This window comes from Arachis stenosperma, chromosome 6 (genome assembly GCF_014773155.1).
Source record: "Arachis stenosperma cultivar V10309 chromosome 6, arast.V10309.gnm1.PFL2, whole genome shotgun sequence".
Lineage (NCBI taxonomy): Eukaryota > Viridiplantae > Streptophyta > Magnoliopsida > Fabales > Fabaceae > Arachis > Arachis stenosperma.
Genome location: NC_080382.1, coordinates 18,927,244 through 18,951,584, shown reverse-complemented (window position 1 = coordinate 18,951,584; position 24,341 = coordinate 18,927,244). Strand labels below are relative to the sequence as shown.

General features: G+C 38.2%; 1 non-coding gene across 1 annotated transcript; it reads right to left on the bottom strand.

Annotated features, from left to right (window-relative positions):
• Positions 1 to 3,496: 3,496 nt before the first annotated feature.
• LOC130938360 (small nucleolar RNA R71) lies at positions 3,497 to 3,604 on the bottom strand. The gene has a single exon (XR_009069529.1). It is a non-coding gene; the product is annotated as a small nucleolar RNA R71 (small nucleolar RNA).
• Between the last annotated feature and the right edge of the window lie 20,737 nt (positions 3,605 to 24,341).

Sequence of the window (24,341 nt, the reverse complement as noted above, 5' to 3'; positions counted from 1 at the left end):
GTTGCAGATGCTGTTGGATTCTGACCTCCCTGCACTCGAAGTGGATTTTCTGGAGCTACAGAAGCCCAATTGGCGCGCTCTCAACGGCGTTGGAAAGTAGACATCCTGGGCTTTCCAGCAATATATGATAGTCCATACTTTGCCCAAGATTTGATGGCCCAAACCGGCGTTCAAAGTCACCTACAGAAATCCCAGCGTTAAACGCCGGAACTGGCACCTAAATGGGAGTTAAACGCCCAAACTGGCACCAAAATGGGAGTTAAACGCCAAGAAGAGTCTCTACACGAAAAATGCTTCATTGCTCAGCCCAAGCACACACCAAGTGGGCCCAGAAGTGGATTTTTATGTCATTTACTCACCTTTGTACACCTTAGGCTACTAGTTTTCTATATATAGAACCTTTTACTATTGTATTTTCATCTTTGGATTGTTTTTGATCCTTTGATCATCTTTGGACATCTAGTTCTTAGATCAGATCTTGGTTCTTCTGGTTCCCTCTCTGGGGCCGAAACCAATGATCACTCTTGTTCTTATGTATTTTCAACGGTGGAGTTTCTACACACCATAGATTAAGGTGTGGAGCTCTGCTGTACCTCGAGTATTAATGCAATTACTATTGTTCTTCTATTCAATTCCGCTTGTTCTTTGTCCAAGATATCACTTGTTCTTCAACTTGATGAAGGTGATGATTGACGCCCATCACCATTCTCACCCATGAACAAAGTGACTGACAACCACTCTTGTTCTACAAGCATCTGAGGCTTAGTGAATATCTCTTGGATTCTTTAATCGGAATCTTCGTGGTATAGGCAGGACCTGATGGCGGCATTCAAGAGAATCCGGAAGGTCTAAACCTTGTCTGTGGTATTCTGAGTAGGATTCAATGACTGAATGACTGTGACGTGCTTCAAACCTGTAACCTACTGGGCGTTAGTGACAGACGCAAAAGAGGGATTCTATTCCGGTAGGGGAGGGAACCAAACCGGTGATTGGCAGTACTGTGACAGAGTGCGTGCATTAGCTTTCACTGCGAGGATGGGAGGTAGCCATTGACAACGGTGAAACCCTACACGAGCTTGCCATGGAAAGGAGTAAGAAGGATTGGATGAAGGCAGTAGGAAAGCAGAGAGACGGAAGGGAAGGCATCTTCATACGCTTGTCTGAAGCTCTCACACCAATGATATACATAAGTATCTCTATCTTTATCTTTACGTTTTATTCATCATCTATACCCATTTGAGTCTGCCTGACTGAGATGTACAAGGTGACCATAGCTTGCTTCATACCAACAATCTCCGTGGGATCGACCCTTACTCACGTAAGGTATTACTTGGACGACCCAGTGCACTTGCTGGTTAGTTGTGTGAAGTTGTAGTGATCACAATTTCGCGCACCAAGTTTTTGGCGCCGTTGCCGGGGATTGTTCGTGTATGGACAACTGACGGTTCATCTTGTTGCTTAGATTAGGTATTATTTTTCTTCAGAGTTCTTAAGAATGAATTCTAGTGTTTCAAGGTGATGTTTTTATCATCACCAAAGCTGATTGATCATCATCAATTTAGCTCTTGAATGCAATGTCTTGCTGAAGCTAAGCTAGCTATGTCTAATTCCTTTAGACTAAAGCTTTAGACTAACATTGCATGATTCCTGGAATTCTCATTAAGAATTTTGATACCTTTATTTTCTCTTCCATATAATTTTCGAAAAAAAAAAATAAAAAAAAAATTTACAAAATCATAAAAACCAAAAATATGTCTTGTTTGAGTCTAGAGTCTCATGTTAAGTTTAGTGTCAATTGCATGTTTCTGTTCTTACTACATTCATGCATGTGTCTTTAGTAATCTTCAAGTTGTTCTTGATGATTTTCTAGCTCTAATCTTTAAATTCTCTTGACTTGAGTGTTTTGTGTGTCTCATATGCATTAGTGTCAGTAGTGTTCAAACTGCTAAGTTTGGTGTCTTGCATGCATTGTTATTTGATTCTATTTGCATTTTGATTATTCCTTATTATTAAAAATCCAAAAATACTTTTAATTTATGTCTTTTCAAGTCAATAATACAGAGAATTGAAGATTCAGAACATACTGCAGAGGAATCACACAGAAAAAGCTGGGCATTCAAAAATGCCCAGTGAAGAAGACAGACTGGCGTTTAAACGCCAGCCAGGGTGCCTGGCTGGGCGTTTAACGCCCAAAAAGGTATAGGTTTGGGCGTTAAACGCCAGAATGTGCACCATTCTGGGCGTTTAACGCCAGGATGGCAAAGGGGGAAGATTTTGTTTTCAAATCAATTTTTTTTTCAAGTTTTCAAAGTTTTTCAAATTCAAATCTTTTTCAAATCAAATCTTTTCAATCAAATCTTTTTCAAAATTAATTTCTTTCCTTTTTCAAAGATACTTACTAACAATTAATGATTTGATTGAACATTTTTTGCCTTTTCTGTTGAGGAAGGTTTTATGTTTGAATCATATCTTTTCTTGTTAGGCAAGTCATTAATTTTTAAAAAATCATATCTTTTCAAATTGTTTTCAAATCATATCTTTTAAAATTGTTTTCAAATCATATTTTCTCAATCACATTTTTTTAAAACCAATCATATCTTCTTAACCACATCTTTTTCAAAATAGTTTTCAATCAAATCTTTTTAATTTCTAATTTCAAAATCTTTTTCAAAAATCACTTTACTTCTTTCCCACTTTTGTTTTCGAAAATCAATTAATGTTTTTCAAAATGTTTTCAAAATCTTTTACTTAATTTTCGAAAATTACTTCCCTTCTTCTCACATCCTTCTATTTATGGACTAACACTATTCCTTAATGCAAAATTCGAACTCCATCTTCTTTGATAAGTTCGAATTTTCTACTTCTGTCTTCTACTCTTCTTTTCTTCTGACACTTAAAGGAATCTCTATACTGTGACATAGAGGATTCCATATTTTCTTGTTCTCTTCTCTTTCATATGAGCAGGAACAAAGACAAAGGCATTCTTGTTGAAGCTGACCCTGAACCTGAAAGGACCTTGAAGAGAAAGCTAAGAGAAGCCAAAACACAACTCTCTTTAGAGGACCTGACCGAATTCTTCAAAAAAGAAGACATGGCAGCCGAAAACAACAATAATGCCAACAATGCAAGGAAGGTGCTGGGTGACTTTACTGCACCTACTCCCGATTTCTATGGGAGAAGCATCTCTATCCCTGCCATTGGAGCAAACAACTTTGAGCTTAAGCCTCAGTTAGTTTCTCTAATGCAACAGAATTGCAAGTTCCATGGACTTCCATTGGAAGATCCTCATCAGTTCTTAGCTGAATTCTTGCAAATCTGTGACACTGTCAAGACCAATGGGGTAGACCCTGAGGTCTATAGAATTATGCTATTCCCTTTTGCTGTAAGAGACAGAGCTAGAATATGGTTGGACTCTCAACCTAAAGAAAGCCTGGACTCTTGGGAAAAGCTAGTCAATGCCTTCTTGGCAAAGTTCTTTCCACCACAAAGATGGAGTAAGCTTAGAGTGGAAGTCCAAACCTTCAGACAGAAGGATGGAGAATCCCTCTATGAAGCTTGGGAAAGATACAAACAATTAATCAGAAGATGTCCCTCAGACATGCTTTCTGAATGGAGCATAATAGGTATTTTCTATGATGGTCTCTCTGAACTATCCAAGATGTCTTTGGATAGCTCTGCTGGAGGATCTCTTCATCTGAAGAAGACGCCTGCAGAAGCTCAAGAATTGATTGAAATGGTTGCAAATAACCAATTCATGTACACTTCTGAAAGGAATCCTGTGAACAATGGGACTAGTCAGAAGAAAGGAGTTCTTGAGATTGACACTCTGAATGCCATATTGGCTCAAAACAAGATATTGACTCAACAAGTCAATTTGATTTCTCAAAGTCTGTCTGGAATGCAAAATGCACCAAACAGTACTAAGGATGCTTCATCTGAGGAAGAAGCTTATGATCCTGAGAACCCTTCAATGGAAGAGGTGAATTACCTAGGAGAACCCTATGGAAACACCTATAATTCTTCATGGAGGAATCACCCAAATTTCTCATGGAAGAATCAAGAGAGACCTCAACAAGGTTTCAATAATAATGGTGGAAGAAACCGGCTTGGCAATAACAAGCCTTTTCCATCATCTTCTCAGCAACAGACAGAGAGTTCTAAGCAAAATACTTCTGACTTAGCAACAATGGTCTCTGATCTAATAAAGACCACTCAAAGTTTCATGAATGAAACAAGGTCCTCCATTAGAAATTTGGAAGGACAAGTGGGACAGCTGAGCAAGAAAATTACTGAACTCCCTCCTAGTACTCTCCCAAGTAATACAGAAGAAAATCCAAAAGGAGAGTGCAAAGCCATAGACATGGCCGAATATGGAGAGGAAAGAGAGGAGGAGGACGCCACTGAGGAAGACCTCAGTGGGCGTGTACCAATCTCCTCTGAGTTCCTCAATGAGGAACAATGGGAATCTAAGGCTCAAAATGAGACCATAGAGATTCCATTGGACTTACTTCTGCCTTTCATGAGCTCTGATGAGTATTCTTCCTCTGAAGAGGATGAGTATGTCACTGAAGAGCAAGTTGCTAAATACCTTGGAGCAATCATGAAGCTAAATGACAAGTTATTTGGAAATGAGACTTGGGAGGATGAACCACCTTTGCTCACCAAAGAACTGGATGACTTGTCTAGGCAGAAACTGCCTCAAAAGAGGCAAGATCCTGGGAAGTTTTCTATACCTTGTACCATAGGCACCATGACCTTCAAGAAGGCCTTGTGTGACTTAGGGTCAAGTGTAAACCTCATACCCCTCTCTGTAATGGAGAAATTAGGGATCTTTGAGGTGCAAGCTACAAGAATCTCATTAGAGATGGCAGACAATTCAAGAAAACAAGCTCATGGACTTGTAGAGAATGTTTTGGTGAAGATTGAAGACCATTACATCCCTACTGATTTCATAGTCCTAGAGACTGGGAAGTGCATGGATGAATCCATCATCCTTGGCAAACCCTTCCTAGCCACAGCAAAGGCTGTGATTGATGTTGATAGAGGAGAGTTAATCATTCAAGTGAATGAAGAATCCTTGGTGTTTAAGGCCCAAGGACATCCCTCTATCATCATGGAGAGGAAGCATGAAGAGCTTCTCTCAAAACAGAGCCAAGCAGAGCCCCCACAGTCAAACTCTAAGTTTGGTGTTGGGAGGCCACAACCAAACTCTAAGTTTGATGTTGAACCCCCACATTCAAACTCTAAGTTTGGTGTTGGGAGGTTCCAACACGGTTCTGAGTATTTCTGAGGCTCCATGAGAGTCCTCTGTCAAGCTAATGACATTAAAGAAGCGCTTGTTGGGAGGCAACCCAATGTTTTATAGTTAACTATTTTCTTTTGTTATTTTATGTTTTTTGTAGGTTGATGATCATGAGAAGTCACAAAATCCATTGAAAAAGCAAAAACAGAATGAAAAACAGGAAGAAAAACAGCACACCCTGGAGGAAGAACCCACTGGCGTTTAAACGCCAGTGAGGCTAGCAGTTGGGCGTTTAACGCCCAGTCTGGCACCATTCTGGGCGTTTAACGCCAGAAAGGGGCACCAGACTGGCGTTAAACGCCAGAAAAGGGCAAGAACCTGGCGTTAAACGCCAGAAATGGGCACCAGCCCGGCGTTTAACGCCAGAATTGGCTCAAAACGTGGATTTTGATGCTATTTGGTGCAAGGATGACTTTTCCTTGACACCTAAGGATCTGTGGACCCCACAGGATCCCTACCAACCCCACCACCCTCTCCTCTTCTTCACCCATTCACCAATCACCTCAATACCTCTTCACCACTCACATCCATCTCCTCCATTTCTTCTTCTTCTACTCTCTTCTTTCTTCTTTTGCTCGAGGACGAGCAAACCTTTTAAGTTTGGTGTGGTAAAAGCATTGCTTTTTGTTTTTCCATAACCATTTATGGCATCCAAAGCCGGTTCAACTGAGAAGGCATGACCTCAAGCCCATCACCAAGAGAAAGATGGAGCAAACAAGAGACCCCTCTCATCAAGAAATCCCTGAGATACCTCAAGGGATGCACTTTCCTCCACAAGACTATTGGGAGCAACTGAACACCTCCCTAGGAGAATCAAGTTCCAACATGGGACAACTAAGGGTGGAGCACCAAGAACACTCCATTCTCCTCCATGAAATTAGAGAAGATCAAAGGATCATGAGAGAGGAGCAACAAAGACAAGGAAGATACATTGAGGAGCTCAAGCACTCCATAGGATCTTCAAGAGAAAGAAAGAGCCGCCATCACTAAGGTGGACCCGTTCTTTAATCTCCTTGTTCTTTATTCTTCTGTTTTTCGAATTTTAGTGCTTTATGATTATCCATGTTTGTGTCTTATGATCATTAGTGTCTTAGTGTCTATGCCTTAAAGCTATGAATATGAATCCATCACCTTTCTTAAATGAAAACTGTTTTTATCACAAAAGAACAAGAAGTACAGGATTTCAAATTCATCTTTAAAACTTGCTTAATTAGTTTGATATGGTGACAATACTTTTTGTTTTCTGAATGTATGCTTGAACAGTACATATGTCTTTTGAATTTGTGGTTCATGAATGTTAAAATTGTTGGCTCTTGAAAGAATGATGAAAAAGGAGACATGTTACTGAGGATCTGAAAAATCATAAAAATGATTCTTGAAGCAAGAAAAAGCAGTGAATACAAAAAAGCAAAAAAAAAAAAAGAGAAAAAAGGAGAAAAACGAAAAAAAGGAGAAAGAGAAAAAGAAAGAAAAAAAGAAAGAAATAAAGTTGTGATCCAAGGCAATAAGAGTGTGCTTAAGAACCCTGGACACCTCTAATTGGGGACTTTAGCAAAGCTGAGTCACAATCTGAAAAGGTTCACCCAATTATGTGTCTGTGGCATGTATGTATCCGGTGGTAATACTGGAAGACAGAGTGCTTTGGGCCACGGCCAAGACTCAATAAGTAGCTGTGTTCAAGAATCATCATACTTAACTAGGAGAATCAATAACACTATCTGGATTCTGAGTTCCTAAAGAAGCCAATCATTCTGAATTTCAAAGGATAAAGTGAGATGCCAAAACTGTTCGGAGGCAAAAAGCTACTAGTCCCGCTCATCTAATTTGGAGCTTAGTTTCATTGATAATTTGGAGTCTATAGTATATTCTCTTCTTTTTATCTTATTTGATTTTCAGTTGCTTGAGGACAAGCAACAATTTAAGTTTGGTGTTGTGATGAGCGGATAATTTGTACGCTTTTTGGCATTGTTTTTAGTATGTTTTTGGTAGTTTGAGTTGAGTTTTTATTATATTTTTATTAGTTTTTAGTTAAAATTCACTTTTCTGGACTTTACTATGAGTTTGTGTGTTTTTCTGTGATTTCAGGTATTTTCTGGCTGAAATTGAGGGACCTGAGCAAAAATCTGATTCAGAGACTGAAAAGGGCTGCAGATGCTGTTGAATTCTGACCTCCCTGCACTCGAAGTGGATTTTCTGGAGCTACAGAAGCCCAATTGGCGCGCTCTCAACGGCGTTGGAAAGTAGACATCCTGGGCTTTCCAGCAATATATGATAGTCCATACTTTGCCCAAGATTTAATGGCCCAAACCGGCGTTCAAAGTCACCTACAGAAATCCCAGCGTTAAACGCCGGAACTGGCACCTAATGGGAGTTAAACGCCCAAACTGGCACCAAAATGGGAGTTAAACGCCAAGAAGAGTCTCTACACGAAAAATGCTTCATTGCTCAGCCCAAGCACACACCAAGTGGGCCCGGAAGTGGATTTTTATGTCATTTACTCACCTTTGTACACCTTAGGCTACTAGTTTTCTATATATAGAACCTTTTACTATTGTATTTTCATCTTTGGATTGTTTTTGATCCTTTGATCATCTTTGGACATCTAGTTCTTAGATCAGATCTTGGTTCTTCTGGTTCCCTCTCTGGGGCCGAAACCAATGATCACTCTTGTTCTTATGTATTTTCAACGGTGGAGTTTCTACACACCATAGATTAAGGTGTGGAGCTCTGCTGTACCTCGAGTATTAATGCAATTACTATTGTTCTTCTATTCAATTCCGCTTGTTCTTTGTCCAAGATATCACTTGTTCTTCAACTTGATGAAGGTGATGATTGACGCCCATCACCATTCTCACCCATGAACAAAGTGACTGACAACCACTCTTGTTCTACAAGCATCTGGGGCTTAGTGAATATCTCTTGGATTCTTTAATCGGAATCTTCGTGGTATAGGCAGGACCTGATGGCGGCATTCAAGAGAATCCGGAAGGTCTAAACCTTGTCTGTGGTATTCTGAGTAGGATTCAATGACTGAATGACTGTGACGTGCTTCAAACCTGTAACCTACTGGGCGTTAGTGACAGACGCAAAAGAGGGATTCTATTCCGGTAGGGGAGGGAACTAAACCGGTGATTGGCAGTACTGTGACAGAGTGCGTGCATTAGCTTTCACTGCGAGGATGGGAGGTAGCCATTGACAACGGTGAAACCCTACACGAGCTTGCCATGGAAAGGAGTAAGAAGGATTGGATGAAGGCAGTAGGAAAGCAGAGAGACGGAAGGGAAGGCATCTTCATACGCTTGTCTGAAGCTCTCACACCAATGATATACATAAGTATCTCTATCTTTATCTTTACGTTTTATTCATCATCTATACCCATTTGAGTCTGCCTGACTGAGATGTACAAGGTGACCATAGCTTGCTTCATACCAACAATCTCCGTGGGATCGACCCTTACTCACGTAAGGTATTACTTGGACGACCCAGTGCACTTGCTGGTTAGTTGTGTGAAGTTGTAGTGATCACAATTTCGCGCACCAGCCATCATTTGATTATTAGCTCACTTATCCCCAAAAAAACCTACCCTTTCAATCACCTTGTTAGCCACTTTGAGCTTTTTAATCCCCTTCTGTTCTATAACCACATCACTAGCCTTAAGCAGAAAAACAAATTAAATATCCCAATTGAATCTTTGGTTATCTTAAGATAGAGGTTGTGCATCAACTAAGTGTAGGGAAACTATGGGAACATGGGTTAATAAGGGAATGTATCATGTTTCTAATTTATTTGAATATTGAGAATTTGGAAACCTGCTCATGAAAAACCAAAATAATTAAATAATAGAAAATTCATGTGCATTGATAAGTTATGTTTATTTCTCTACAAAAAAAAGAGAGAAAAATAAAAAAAATATTCAATAAATAAGTAAATAAATAAGGGGACAAAAATACCCCAATGTTAAGCTTTAATAGAAAGATCAATGCACATGTGATAAAGAAATATAAAAAATTTGGTACATGAGTATGTGATACAAAAGCGAGAATTATGGGTAGCTAGGTGTGATTTTTAGAATTACATAGAGTATGTGTGTGTGTTAGGTAAGAGCTTAGGTTAGTCAAAGATTCATATTATAGCTTACTTGGCCATACATATATCCTTACCTTTACCTCAGCCCCATTACAACCCTGAAAAGACCTCATGATGTTTGCATTGGTATGCTAAATATTTGTTGATTGGTCAGATGAAGAACAAGGTTGAGAAAGCATGACTAGGAAAGAGTAGAGTGATTGACCCTAGACACTTGAGAGTTAGAGTGATATACACTACCAGTAAGGGTTCAATGCTTGATTCTATGTTCCCTGCTTTTATGAGCTATCTTTTTACAAGTTTACTTATTTTCACTGTATAATTTGAATTAGTGGAATTTGGTTCGTATTTGTCTTGGAGAACTTATTTACTTTTAACCAAGTAGGTAGAAACATTTTGCATGTAGTTGCATTCACATAGATAGGTTGCATTGCATACTCTCTATCATTCCTCTTCACTCCTTTATAGCTTCTCTTGAGCTTAGCATGAGGACATGCTAATGTTTAACTGTGGAGAGGTTGATAAACCACTATTTTATGGTTTATCTTGTGTTTAATTGAGTGGTTTTTATCAAGCCTTTGCACACTTATTCATACTATTTGCATGGTTTTACAATTCCTTCCCAGAATTTGTTCTATGATTGAAAACATACTTCTTTGGCTTTTATTTTCTTTTATCTAAATACTCTCTTATTAACATTCGATACCGTGATATGTTTGTTAAGTGTTTTCAGAGACTACAGGGCAGGAATGGCTTAGAGGATGGAAAGGAAGCATGCAAAAGTGGAAGGAATATAAGAAGTTGAAGAAATTGCAAAGCTGTCAGCCTGACCTCTTTGCATTCAAACGGTCATAACTTGAGGTATAGAGGTCCAAATGATGCGATTCTAGTTGCGTTGGAAAGCTAACGTTCGGGGCTTCGATTTGATATATAATATGCCATAGTGGCCGTACATCTAGGTGACGCGAATGCGTGCTCCACGCGGACTCGTCGCAGTGACAAAAACCAGCGTGGTAGATTTCGCCCCCAGGGATTTCTGGGCTATTTCCGGCCCAGTTTAAAGCCCAGAAAACACAGATTAAAGGCTGCAAAGTGGAGGAACGAAGAGAGAAGACTGATAATTCACTTTTCATAATTTAGATATAGTTTTTAGAGGGAGAGGCTCTCTCCTCTCTCTTAGGTTTTAGGATTTATGATTTCTTTTAGGATTAGGATTTCTACTTCTCAATTTCCAGGTTCAATGTTCCTTTTATCTATTTTTCCCAATTTAACTTATAAACTTTTCCATGTTAGATTTGATTTCTTTTATTAATGCAATTTGAGGTATTTCAGATGTATGACTTTTATATTCTTGGTTCTAGTTGATTAATTGGTAACTCTTGAGTTGTCAAACTCATCGTGATTGATAATTGTTATCTTTGCTAATTGATTTAGATTCCTATAACTCTAGTCTTTCCTTAGGAGTTGACTAGGACTTTAGGTGTTAAATTGATTTATCTACTTGACTTACCTTCATAGTTAGAGGTTGACTTAGTGGGAGCAAAAATATAATTCTCATCACCATTGATAAGGATAACTAAGATATGACTTCCAGTTTTCATACCTTGCCAAGAGTTTTCTTAGCTATTGATTTATTAATTTCTGCAATTTATTTCTCTTGTTCAACCCATTCAAAAAACCCAAAATTATTGTTTTTCATAACCAATAATAAATCATACTTCCCTGCAATTTCTTGAGAAGACGATCCGAGGTTTGAATACTTCGGTTTATAAATTTTATTGGGTTTGTTACTTGTGACAACCAAACGTTTGTACGGAAGGATTTTCTATTGGTTTAGAAGCTATACTTACAACGCGATTATATTTGTGAATTTCTTTACCGATAGAAATCCGATTGTCAAAATAAATAAGGATTATATTTGCGAAAGGATTATATTTGTCAAAATGGCGCCGTTGCCGGGGAATTGCAACTGTGTGCCTTATTTGTCCAAAGGATTATCATTTGGACCTCTGTAGCTCAAGTTATAACTGTTTGAATGCGAAGAGGTCAGGCTGACAGCTTTGCAATTTCTTCAACTTCTTGTATTCCTTCCACTTTTGCATGCTTCTTTTCCATCCTCTAAGCCATTCCTTCCATGTAGTCTCTGAAAACACTTAACACACATATCACGGCATTGAATGGTAATAAGAGAGGATTTAGATAAAAGAAAATAAAAGCCAAAGAAGCATGTTTTCAATCATAGAACAAATTCTGGGAAGGAATTGTAAAACCATGCAAATAGTATGAATAAGTGTGCAAAGACTTGATAAAAACCACTTAATTAAACACAAGATAAACCATAAAATAGTGGTTTATCAATATCCCGATCTAATGAGCCATATAAATAGGCTGTTACCACATCCATTAAATGCATATGCAGTTTATGATATGCAGATAAACTGACCAAATAACGCAATGTTATTGCATCCACTACATGGGAATATGTTTCTTCATAATCTATACCGGGCTTTTGTGAAAAACCTTGTGCCACAAATCGGGCTTTGTAGCGAACAACTTTATTTTTCTCATTTCGTTTTCTCACAAATACCCATTTGTATCCAACAGGTTTTACATCTTCTGGTGTACGGACTACAAGTCCGAAGACTTCACGTTTTGCAAGTGAGTCTAACTCAACCTTCATGGCTTCTTCCCATTTCGGCCAATCATACCTTTGTTGACATTCTTCAACTGATCTTGGCTCAAGATTCTTACTTTCATGCATGATATTTAATGCCACATTATATGCAAATATTTCATTGACAATTGTCTTATTTCGGTCCCATTTCTCTCCTGTAAAGACATAATTTATCGAGATCTCATCATTTTCACAATTTTCAGGTACCTGAACATCTTCTGGCGTTAAAACTATATCAAAATTTTGGACAACTGCAGGTGTCTCTACTATGTCTTTTCCAATAGGAATAGTATTTACCTCTTTTCACTTTCGAGGATTTTTGTCTTTAGAACCGACAGGGCTGCCACGCTTATGGCGTGTATTTGCTTCGGTAGCAATTTGTCCAACTGGGACATCAATTTGAATTGGGGCATTTTCCGCTGGTATATAAGACTTAGTTATCCTCTTTGTATTGGAAAATGCATCAGGTAATTCATTTGCTATTCTTTGCAAATGTATAATCTTTTGAACTTCTAGTTTACATTGCCTTGATCGAGGATCTAAATGCATCAAGGGTGATGCATTCCAAATAAGTTCCTTTTCAGGAAGCTTTTTCTCTCCCCCTAATGTTGGAAATTTTGATTCATCAAAATGACAATCCGCAAATTGGGCTTTAAATACATCTTCCGTTTGTATCTCAAGATACCTCACTATAGAGGGAGAATCATATCCAACATATATCCCCAATTTTCTTTGGGGTCCCATTTTGGTGCGATTAGGTGGTGCAATGGGAATATATATCGTACACTCAAATATTCTTAAATGGGAAACATTTCGCTGCTAGCCAAAAGCTAATTGCATAGGAGAGAATTGATGGTAACTTGTTGACCTCAAACGAATAAGTGCTACGGCATGTAAAATAGCATGCCCCCAAACCGAAGTTGGGAGATTTGTTCTCATAAGTAAGGGTCTAACAATTAATTAGAGGCGTTTGATAAGTGATTATGCTAACCCATTTTGTGTGTGAACATAGGCTACTGGATGTTCAACACTTATTCCATTAGCCATACAATAAGCATCAAAGGCTTGGGAAGTAAATTCACCAACATTATCAAGACAAATTGTAACACCCTAATTAGCCTAAGCCTTATCTCGCGTCGTAAAGCAAAGGTTAATCAAAGGTTATGACAGTTCTAAGCTTTTCATATATTATATAGAAGGAATTAATAATAATCTAGAAGCCCGATGAAGAATATAGCTTAAAAACAGGATTTCAAAAGCGCCAAAACGTACTAACGAAGATTCTAGCTTAAAGCACAAAAAATAGGTATCGAGTAACAAAACATCATAGTATAATAGTATAATATCATAAGACGCTAGCCACGACTCGCTGAGTTTAAGCTGGCTAGTCATATACAGACCATGTATGAAACCAAACAGTAAAAATAGCTTATACAAGTTTTGTTCTCTCAAATACAAGCCTCTAGGCTAAACAAAGTACAAAAGTGAGAGACATATATATATATATATATATATATATATATATATATATATATATATATATATATATAAAATAAATCAAAGACTCCAAAAGATAATCCAGATCCTCCGCTTCTTTCACAAATCAGACAACTCACTCAGGTGGGTTGCGACCTGCATCTGAAAAACACAACAGAATATGGTATGAGAACCGGAGGTTCTTAGTATGGTAACAATTCCTAGTGATGTAGGATATAAGACCCCGGGACGTCAAAGGCAATCCTAGACTCCATATCCATCACAAAATTCAAGCTTAAAGCATTCTAAAACAAACAGCATAATATGTAATCCCTCAATACAACTTAAGCCGTAGTACCATAAAAGGGTCATCTATCTTAGGGAATTTCTACTCTAATCAAACACCGCTGACCTACAGCCTTTACCAACCGATCCGCCATGCAATCCCATCGCCACCGCCTTCCGAACCTCCCCAACTCCAGTAAAGTACAAGTATATACAATACAAGTAAAAAACAAGGCAATTTCCCATGTTTGAACACACAAAAATATGCCCAAAAGTCTTTAAAAGGTGTTATAGAAGCTTACAACCTCGTCGGGAAGGTGAAATAGTTGAAAACAAGGCAAATTTTGAGAAACAGGGCGTGTGTGTCCGCACAGGGGTGTGCGTGCACACGCCCAGGAAATTTTTAAAAGTGTGCGTACGTACAGGTATCAAAATAAAAAGGGTCTGTCCACTCGCATAACCTGTGCGAGTGCCCCCAATAGACTGGCCTCCCCAACGTGTGCGTGCACACAGGTCTGTGCGTACGCATAGGTTTCAATTACTCTTTTGGTGTGCGCGTGCACAAGCTGTGCCAGCGCTGCAAGCAGAATGCCTGTGTGTGCGGACGCACAGGTCTGTGCGTGCGCACAGGTAACCATTTACGCAGAGTGTGCGTGCGCACGAGGCTGTGCATGCGCACATACCAGAAAACTCAGAATTCTGTAACTTTGCAGAATTCCCAATTTTCAACACCAATTTTTGAATGATCATAACTTCCTCTACAAAATTCCAAATTTCACAATCTTTATACCGATTTTAAGGGATTTCAAAGATCTTTAATTCTAAACAAATTTCAACCAATTTTGAAAACCGAGGCAAAAGTTATGATCAAGCAAAGTTCACCAAAATTCCACTTTTACCCAAAATCACAACTTTCACATTTGCTTTGTGATGATTGGATTTTTGATGGTATAGAATTTCACAAATGAAATCTTGTTGCAAGTATAGTTTCTAAACTAATCAATAATTCTTTCATACAAAAAGTTATTTGTCACTAAAACAAACCCCTAAAATTTATAAACCGAAGTATTGAACCTCGGGTCGTTCTCCCTAGGAATTGTAATGAAGTGTCTTGTTATTGGTTATGAGGTATTTTGGGGTTTTTAAGATTTTAGACAAGAAATATAAATGGCAAAGAAAATAAACTAACAACTAACAAAGCTCTTGGCAAGATATGAGAACTAGAAGTCCTATCCTAGTTATCCTCCTCAATTGTGACCACAAATTGTCCATTGCTCCCACTTAGTTAACCTCTAACCATGGAGGAAAGTCAAGTGGATGAATCAATTTGATTCCTCAAGTCCTAATCAACTCCTAAAAGAGAGACTAGCTTTAGAGGCATCCAAATCAATTAGCAACTTCTAATTATCAATTAACAAAGGAATTAGATAACTCAAGAGTCACTAATCACTCAACCAAAGCCAAGAGGAACAAAATCTACACTAAAATCCAACCAAGCATTTCATCAAACACTTAGAAGGTACAAAAGAAAAGCAAAGCAAATTGACAACAAGAATAGAATCTAACAACAATCAAATGTAAAGAATTAACAACAACAATTCAAAATAAACACAATTATTGTGAATTACCTCAAATTGAATGGAAAGAAAATAGAAGAAACAATAGTAGATCTACAACAAAATACAAGAACAACATAAAAGAGATTACAACAAAAGAATGGAAGAAGAATGAATGTAACTACAAGGAATTAAGAAGAAGAAGTGGAAGAAAGCAAAGATTAAAACCTAGATCTAAGAACTAACCTAATCCTAATCCTAATTCTAGAGAGAAGAGAGAGCTTCTCTCTCTAGAAACTAACTCTAAACTAATCCTAATGAGTGTGAATGATTGAATGTGAGTCAATCCCCCTTGCTCTTCAATCCTTGGCTTTAAATAGCATCTTTGGCGCCAAAGTTGGTTGGAATTGGGCCCCACAACCCTTCTGAATTCGCTGGGTGCGAATTCACTTAAAAATCAAGTTTCAGCATCGACGCATACGCGCACATCACGCGTACGCGTCCATGGGCCATTTTGCAAGGTGCGCGCAAGCGCCAGGTGTGCGCGCGCGTCCATGGGCGAGTTCAACTTCTTTGACTTTTCATGATTTCTCCACTTTGCATGCTTTCCTCTTCACTCCTTTGATCCATTCCTAGCCCTTTCAATCTAAAATCACTAACAAACATATCAAGGCATCTTATGGAATCAAAGGGAGATTAAAATCATCAAGTTAAAGGCCTAAAAAGCATGTTTTCACATCTAAGCACAAATTAGGAGACAATCACAAAATCATGCTATTTCATTGAATAAATGTAGGTAAAGGTCATAAAATCCCTAAAAATCAATGCAAGATAAACCCTAAATATGGGGTTTATCAACCTCCCCACACTTAAACCAAGCATGTCCTCATGCTTAAACTAAGAATGAAGTAAAGGGCATGACATTTATTCAATGGAACTAAACTATATGCAACCTATCTAATTGCAACTATTTAAATGAATGCAATTACTTGGTCAAAATTAATCAATTCCCAAGAAGCATATATGCATAAGGGCTAAGGACTAGCAAGTCTAATCCACAATTGAATTGAGCTATTAAATATTTTTACAAACTTGCATGAAGAGATGATGATTGTAGGTGGAAACATGTAATTGAGCATCGAACCCTCACCGGAAGTGTTTGCACTCTATTCGCTCAAGTGTTTAGGGTTGATTCACTCAATTCTCCTCTATTTCATGCTTTCTAAGATTTGTTTTTCTTCTAACAATTAACATACATTTCATGCATGCATACAAGTATCATGAGGTCTTTTCTTTGGTTGTAATGGGGCTAGGGTCAAGGTAGGATGCATATTTGGTCAAGTGAGCTTGAAGTTTGAATCTTTGATAAGCTTAGACTTCCCACCTAACCTATGTCATCCTATACAATTAAGTGCTAACCTAACTACCCATTCCTCACTTTTTCACATACTCATGCATTCTCTTTTCATTTCACAACACATATGCATTGACTTTTATTGAACTTCACTTTGGGGCGTTTTTTGTCCCCTTTTTATTTCTTTCTTTTTTTCTATTTTGTTTTCCTTTTCTTTTCTTTTCTTTTTCACATTTATTTTATTTTTCTTTCTCTTTTGTTTTTCTTTTGTTCTTCTCATTTTTTTTATATACAAGAGCATCAATGCATAAGGTTTTACATTTGATCAATATATGAGTATGTACCCAATTTCCAATATTTTTCAATAAAAATACAAAACTACCCTTTTATTCACCCAATGTCCCAAGGTTCCCACACTTGAATGATACTCACACATACTAGTCTAAGCTAATCAAAGATCCAAATAAGGACTTTTATTGTTTTCCGCTTTAAGGCTTGTAATGTGCTAAATTAAGAACAAAGTGGGTTAATCGTAGGCTCAAATTTGGCTAACAAAGGAAGATAAAAGGTAAGGCCATTTGGGTAAGTGAGCTAAATGAAATGATGGCCTCAATCATATAAATGCATGAATACACAAAATAATGGACATAAAGAATCAAACAAATCAAAGATTACAATTATAGAAAGAGAATAATTGCACACAAGAAGGAAAAATAAGTGGTTATAAGATGTAATCACACCATTAGGCTCAAATCTCACTTGCTTGTGTTCTTAGCTCAAAAACATGATCCACAATATATATAATTCAAGCAAGTTTTATGAAAAGTTTTCACTCAAATCAATTGGTGCCCTATAGATAGAAATCCTGAAAAAATTCATTATTTTGACTAAGCTTATTGTATATATATGTGCAAAATTAAGAAAATGAAACTAAAGATCCTAAAAACCTAAAATGGAATGCAAAAGTGTTAGGATTAGAAATTTGTCACCAAAAATCACCGACCGGTCGGACGACCTCCCCACACTTAAAAGTTTGCACCGTCCTCGGTGCATTCAAAGATGAGCGAGGGGGTACGGCGAATCTCCGGATTGCTGCGTGTTCTTTCTTCCGCTTCCATGTTGCTTGTGGTGCATTGTTCATGAAAAATAGAAGATAACACCATAAGATTAGAAGATATAAAAGCAAGGGAGCATACATTGTTGGAATGAGGTAAATCACTAGAATGGGTGAGTGAATTAGTGTGACATTAATGACAAATAAGTGTGTGAATTCTAAATTGCGCGGTTTAGAACACACATTAGCATAAAAGCTATGTCACTAAAGAAGCATGCACTTCACTTATTCTAGTGTACTTGAGATGCTTTAAGTAAACTTGTAAGGTTGAACAAGCATTAAAGAAGCATGAAAGCATTCAAGTCAAACATATAGATGCATATAATCATGAAATACAATACATTAAGATAAATGCACAACATCATCCATCAAGAGGTTGCCTAATCACAGAATAAGGCTCAAACCACATGGTGGCCAAATCATGTAATTCAAGAAGAGTTACAAGCTCGAAGGCAATTCTCATCACTTGGTATTTTTCAAAAGGTAAGCATGAAGAACTCAAAATCAAGTAGCAAAATATAACCTTAACAATAGAATCCAACAAAGATTATCTAAAAAAATTCATGTTAAAATAGCATTTAGGCAATAAGGGGCAGCAATGTATAGTAAACAAAGTCAATAATTGATGAGCGGATAATTTATACGCTTTTTGGCATTGTTTTTAGGTAGTTTTTAGTAAGTTCAAGCTACTTTTAGGGATGTTTTCATTAGTTTTTATGTTAAATTCACATTTCTGGACTTTACTATGAGTTTGTGTGTTTTTCTATAATTTCAGGTAATTTCTGGCTGAAATTGAGGGACCTGAGCAAAACTCTGAAAAGGAGGCTAACAAAGGACTGCTGATGCTGTTGGAATCTGACCTCCCTGCACTCGAAATGGATTTTCTGGAGCTACAGAACTCCAAATGGCGCGCTCTCAACGGCGTTGGAAAGTAGACATCCAGAGCTTTCCAGAAATATATAATAGTCCATACTTTATTCTGGAATTGACGATATAAACTGGCGCTCAACGCCAGTTTCATGTTGCTGTCTGGAGTAAAACGCCAGAAACACGTCACGATCCGGAGTTGAACGCCCAAAACACGTTACAACTTGGCGTTCAACTCCAAAAGAAGCCTCAGCTCGTGGATAGATCAAGCTCAGCCCAAACATACACGAAGTGGGCCCCGGAAGTGGATTTATGCATCAATTACTTACTCCTGTAAACCCTAGTAGCTAGTCTAGTATAAATAGGATAGTCTACTATTGTATTAGACATCTTTGGTCTCAGTTTTGTTTTATTCTTCATCTTAGGAGGCTATTGATCACGTTTTGGGGGCTGGCCATTCGGCCATGCCTGAACCTTTCACTTATGTATTTTCAACGGTGGAGTTTCTACACACCATAGATTAAGGGTGTGGAGCTCTACTGTACCTCAAGTTTCAATGCAATTACTATTATTTCCTATTCAATTCGAATTATTCATGTTCTAAGATATTTGTTGCATTTCAACTTGATGAATGTGATGATCCGTGACACTCATCATCATTCTCACCTATGAACGCGCGTGACTGACAACCACTTCCGTTCTACCTTAGGCCGGACGCATATCTCTTGGATTCCTTAATCAGAATCTTCGTGGTATAAGCTAGAATTGATGGCGGCATTCATGGGAATCCGGAAAGTCTAACCTTGTCTATGGTATTCCGAGTAGGATTCCGGGATTGAATGACTGTGACGAGCTTCAAACTCCTGAAGGCTGGGCGTTAGTAACAAACGCAAAAGAATCAAGGGATTCTACTCCAACCTGATTGAGAACCGACAGATGATTAGCCGTGCTATGACAGAGCATTTGGATCATTTTCACTGAGAGGATGGGATGTAGCCATTGACAACAGTGATGCCCTACATACAGCTTGCCATGGAAAGGAGTAAGAAGGATTGGATGAGTAAGTAGGAAAGCAGAGTTTCAGGAGGAGCACAGCATCTCCATGCACCTATCTGAAATTCCCACCATGGAAATACATGAGTAACTTTATCTTTATTTTATGTTTATTTATTATTATTTGATTTTCCAAATTCCATAATTTATTTAAATCCACCTGACTGAGATTTACAAGATGACCATAGCTTTCTTCATACCAACAATCTCTGTGGGATCGACCCTTACTCACGTAAGGTTTATTACTTGGACGACCCAGTACACTTGCTGGTTAGTTGAACGGAGTTGTGTCCACACATAGCCAAGAGCCATTATCGTAAAATAAATCTCATACAAGTATAAAGAGAATGGATCACAATTTCGTCCACCAATAATCTAACACTTATGATGAAAAGAGAGAAAATAAAATGAAAACTAAACTAAAACTAACTAATTAACTAACCAACGAACTAATTAACTAACTAAAATAAATGGTTATCAATGGTGTTTGGAAGTGTTGGATGAGGGGTAGAAGAAGGGAAGAAGAAAGGGGAAGGAAAGAAATGGAAAGAGGGGAAGAAAAGAAGTGGATGGAAGGAAGGGCATCCACGCGTACGCACGCATGGCGCGCGCGTCGATGGCTTATTTCGAGAGTGGCGCGTACGCGTCATGTGCGCGTCCGCGCGAGTGGTGTTTGTGCCAGAGGCACAACGTTGGCGCGGCGTAGGCATAACTCTCTGGTTAATGTATGGAAGGTGGAACTTCTCAATCCACGTGTACGCAAGCATGGCGCGCGCGCGTGGATGGTCCAAAACGCTTGATGCATGTGTACACGCGCAGTGTGCGTACGCATGGATGGTGCTCTGTTTTTCAAAAATTTTTGCTATGTTTTTTTTTTGCACCAATCCAAGCCTTCCAAACCTTCAAACATCTACCAAAACATCTTAAAACCTTATTTAACATACTAGACTACCAAATAAACTCAACAAACTAAACTAAACATGAAATTAACCTAATTACCAATATGTACAAAAAAGAAAAATGAAAAGAATTTTACTATGGTGGAGTGTCTCCCACCTAGCACTTTTGTTTATTTTCCTTAAGTTGGACTTATGGGGAGCTCCTTATCAAGGTGGCTTGTGCTTGTATTCATCTTGGAACTCCCACCAATGCTTGGTTCTCCATTGGGCCCCAAGATTTCTCATGGATTGAGCCAAGTGTTGATGGAGTTCTTCACAAGCTTGGGGCTCCCAAAGTTGATCTTCTTTTTCTAATCCAGGATCCCACACTTTATTTTCACACCCGTCTTGAAGTTGATCATCATTATTAGTCCATCCGGGTGGTGAACAAGATGAATTCTCTATGAAGTGCCCAACAATCCTCCTAGACCCATCTATTTGAGCACTATTCCCACCTTTGTATTCAACTCTTGAAGTATCAACCAAAATGAGCCTTGATTTGCAACGCCAACCACGAAACATCTTTCGCTTACGCTTCATCCCACAAAGCATCCTAAGTTGACCATCTGTTTCAAGCAAGCCATACTCAAGTGGGACAATAAAGCTAATAGAAATGAATTTTACCCACTCAAGTGAAAGAGTAGATGACAACCTAGGCAAAGATGCTTCCAAAGATCTTGACAAAGCATAGCCAACCCCCGTTCTTCTATTTCTAGGGACTTCCACCTCTTCACAAGATCTCTTAATCTCAATCCTTTGTTCAACAATTTTATCTAAACCTTTTCCCTTACTCAATTTATAAATGGGAGGGTGAGAAAAATTTACCTCCTCAACGCTTTCAAATCCAACAGGAGAAGGTTCTTCATGCTCAAATGATTCTTCGCCACCAAGACTTGATGCTTGATCTTCATCACCAAGGGAACTCAATTCTTGCTCTATCCCATCCAATTCTTCATATGGAATATGCTTTGGAGGTTGTGCACTTTCCTCTCTAGCATCAATTTCAATCATCTTGGAGGGGTTTTCTTCAATTCTATGTTCCCATAGAGGCTCCGCATCTCCTAAGTCTTCCACCACTTCTTCCTTGTCTTCAACAATTAAAGCTTCCTCCAATTGTTCCAATACAAAGCAACTTCCCTCATTTCCCACCGGAGTTTCCAATCTCTCCTTCATGCTATGTTCTTCATTCGATTCTCCACAAGTAGCCATGGGAGTTCCTTGAGTGTTCAAATATTGGGAGGCTAATTTATTTGTTACTGCATCCAAGGCGGCTATGAAATTTTACACATCCCTTTTCATCTCTTCTTGCCCTTGAACAAGAACACTAAGGGTTTCATCCATTGGAGGTTGGGGTGGATGGAAGGGTTCATCATTTTGGGGGAAGGGTTCATAATAGGAAGCTGGTTCATTATAGTAATGATGTGGTGGTTCTATATTTTCCATTCTTTCTTCTTGTTGCACAACACACTCCATGGTTACTTGAAATTGATCCAATGCTTCCTTGAGATGATCCCTTGACTCTTGCTCTTGGATATCATGAGTAGGGTCATAGGGCTCTTGGATTGAAGGACATGAGTATTCTTCCATGGGAGGTGGTGGAAAGTAGTATTCATCTTGTGGTTGGAAATTTTCATATATTGGGGGTGGTTCATCTTGGTAATAATGCGGAGGGGGTGGCTCTTGAAAATGTTGATGTTGGAGTGGTGGTGGCTCTATGTGTGGTTCATATGGCTCATATGGTTGTTGGTAGGATGGATATGGATTAAGGTCATATGGAGGTGGTTGGTAAGAAGGGGCTTGTGAGTATGGTTGAGAGTTATATTGAGGGTATGGATCATAGGCATATGGTGGTGGTTCTTGAAAGTCATAAGGTTGCTCACCATAGCCATTGGATCGATATGCATCAAAAATTGGCTCTTCTTCATAGTGCATTGGTGGAGGTTGTTGCCATGAAGATTGGTCATATGCGTATGGCTCCTCCCACCTTTGATTATCCCATCCTTGATGCATGTTGTTATTGAAATTCACATCTCCTACAACATAGTTGTAATCACACTCATAGCCAAAGTGAGAATTCATGGTAGCAAGAGAAAATAAGAAACAAAAACTAATAAGAAATAATGAAACAAAATACTAAGACTAGCAAAAACTAACAAGCAATCCAAAAATCAAGCTATTCACAATATTCACATATATACAATAACCAATAACATAACACCATTGCAATTCCCCGGCAACGGCGCCATTTTGATGATTGGATTTTTGATGGTATAGAATTTCACAAATGAAATCTCGTTGCAAGTATAGTTTCTAAACCAATCAATAACCCTTTCATACAAAAAGTTGTTTGTCACTAAAACAAACCCCTAAAATTTATAAACCGAAGTATTGAACCTCGGGTCGTTCTCCCTAGGAATTGTAATGAAGTGTCTTGTTATTGGTTATGAGGTATTTTGGGGTTTTTAAGATTTTAGACAAGAAATATAAATGGAAAAGAAAATAAACTAACAACTAACAAAGCTCTTGGCAAGATATGAGAACTAGAAGTCCTATCCTAGTTATCCTCCTCAATTGTGACCACAAATTGTCCATTGCTCCCACTTAGTTAACCTCTAACCATGGAGGAAAGTCAAGTGGATGAATCAATTTGATTCCTCAAGTCCTAATCAACTCCTAAAAGAGAGACTAGCTTTAGAGGCATCCAAATCAAATAGCAACTTCTAATTATCAATCAACAAAGGAATTAGATAACTCAAGAGTCACTAATCACTCAACCAAAGCCAAGAGGAACAAAATCTACACTAAAATCCAACCAAGCATTTCATCAAACACTTGGAAGGTACAAAAGAAAAGCAAAGCAAATTGACAACAAGAATAGAATCTAACAACAATCAAATGTAAAGAATTAACAACAACAATTCAAAAGAAACAATTATTGTGAATTACCTCAAATTGAATGGAAAGAAAATAAAGAAACAATAGTAGATCTACAACAAAATACAAGAACAACATAAAAGAGATTACAACAAAAGAATGGAAGAAGAATGAATGTAACTACAAGGAATTGAGAAGAAGAAGTGGAAGAAAGCAAAGATTAAAACCTAGATCTAAGAACTAACCTAATCCTAATCCTAATTCTAGAGAGAAGAGAGAGCTTCTCTCTCTAGAAACTAACTCTAAACTAATCCTAATGAGTGTGAATGATTGAATGTGAGTCAATCCCCCTTGCTCTTCAATCCTTGGCTTTAAATAGCATCTTTGACGCCAAAGTTGGTTGGGATTGGGCCCCACAACCCTTCTAAATTCGATGGGTGCAAATTCACTTAAAAATCAAGTTTTAGCATCGACGCGTATGCGTCCATGGGCCATTTCGCAAGGTGCGCACAAGCGCCAGGTGTGCACGCGCGTCCATGGGCGAGTTCAACTTCTTTGACTTTTCATGATTTCTCCACTTTGCATGCTTTCCTCTTCACTCCTTTGATCCATTCCTAGCCTTTTTAATCTGAAATCACTAACAAACATATCAAGGCATCTTATGGAATCAAAGGGAGATTAAAATCATCAAGTTAAAGGCCTAAAAAGCATGTTTTTACATCTAAGCACAAATAAGAAGACAATCACAAAATCATGCTATTT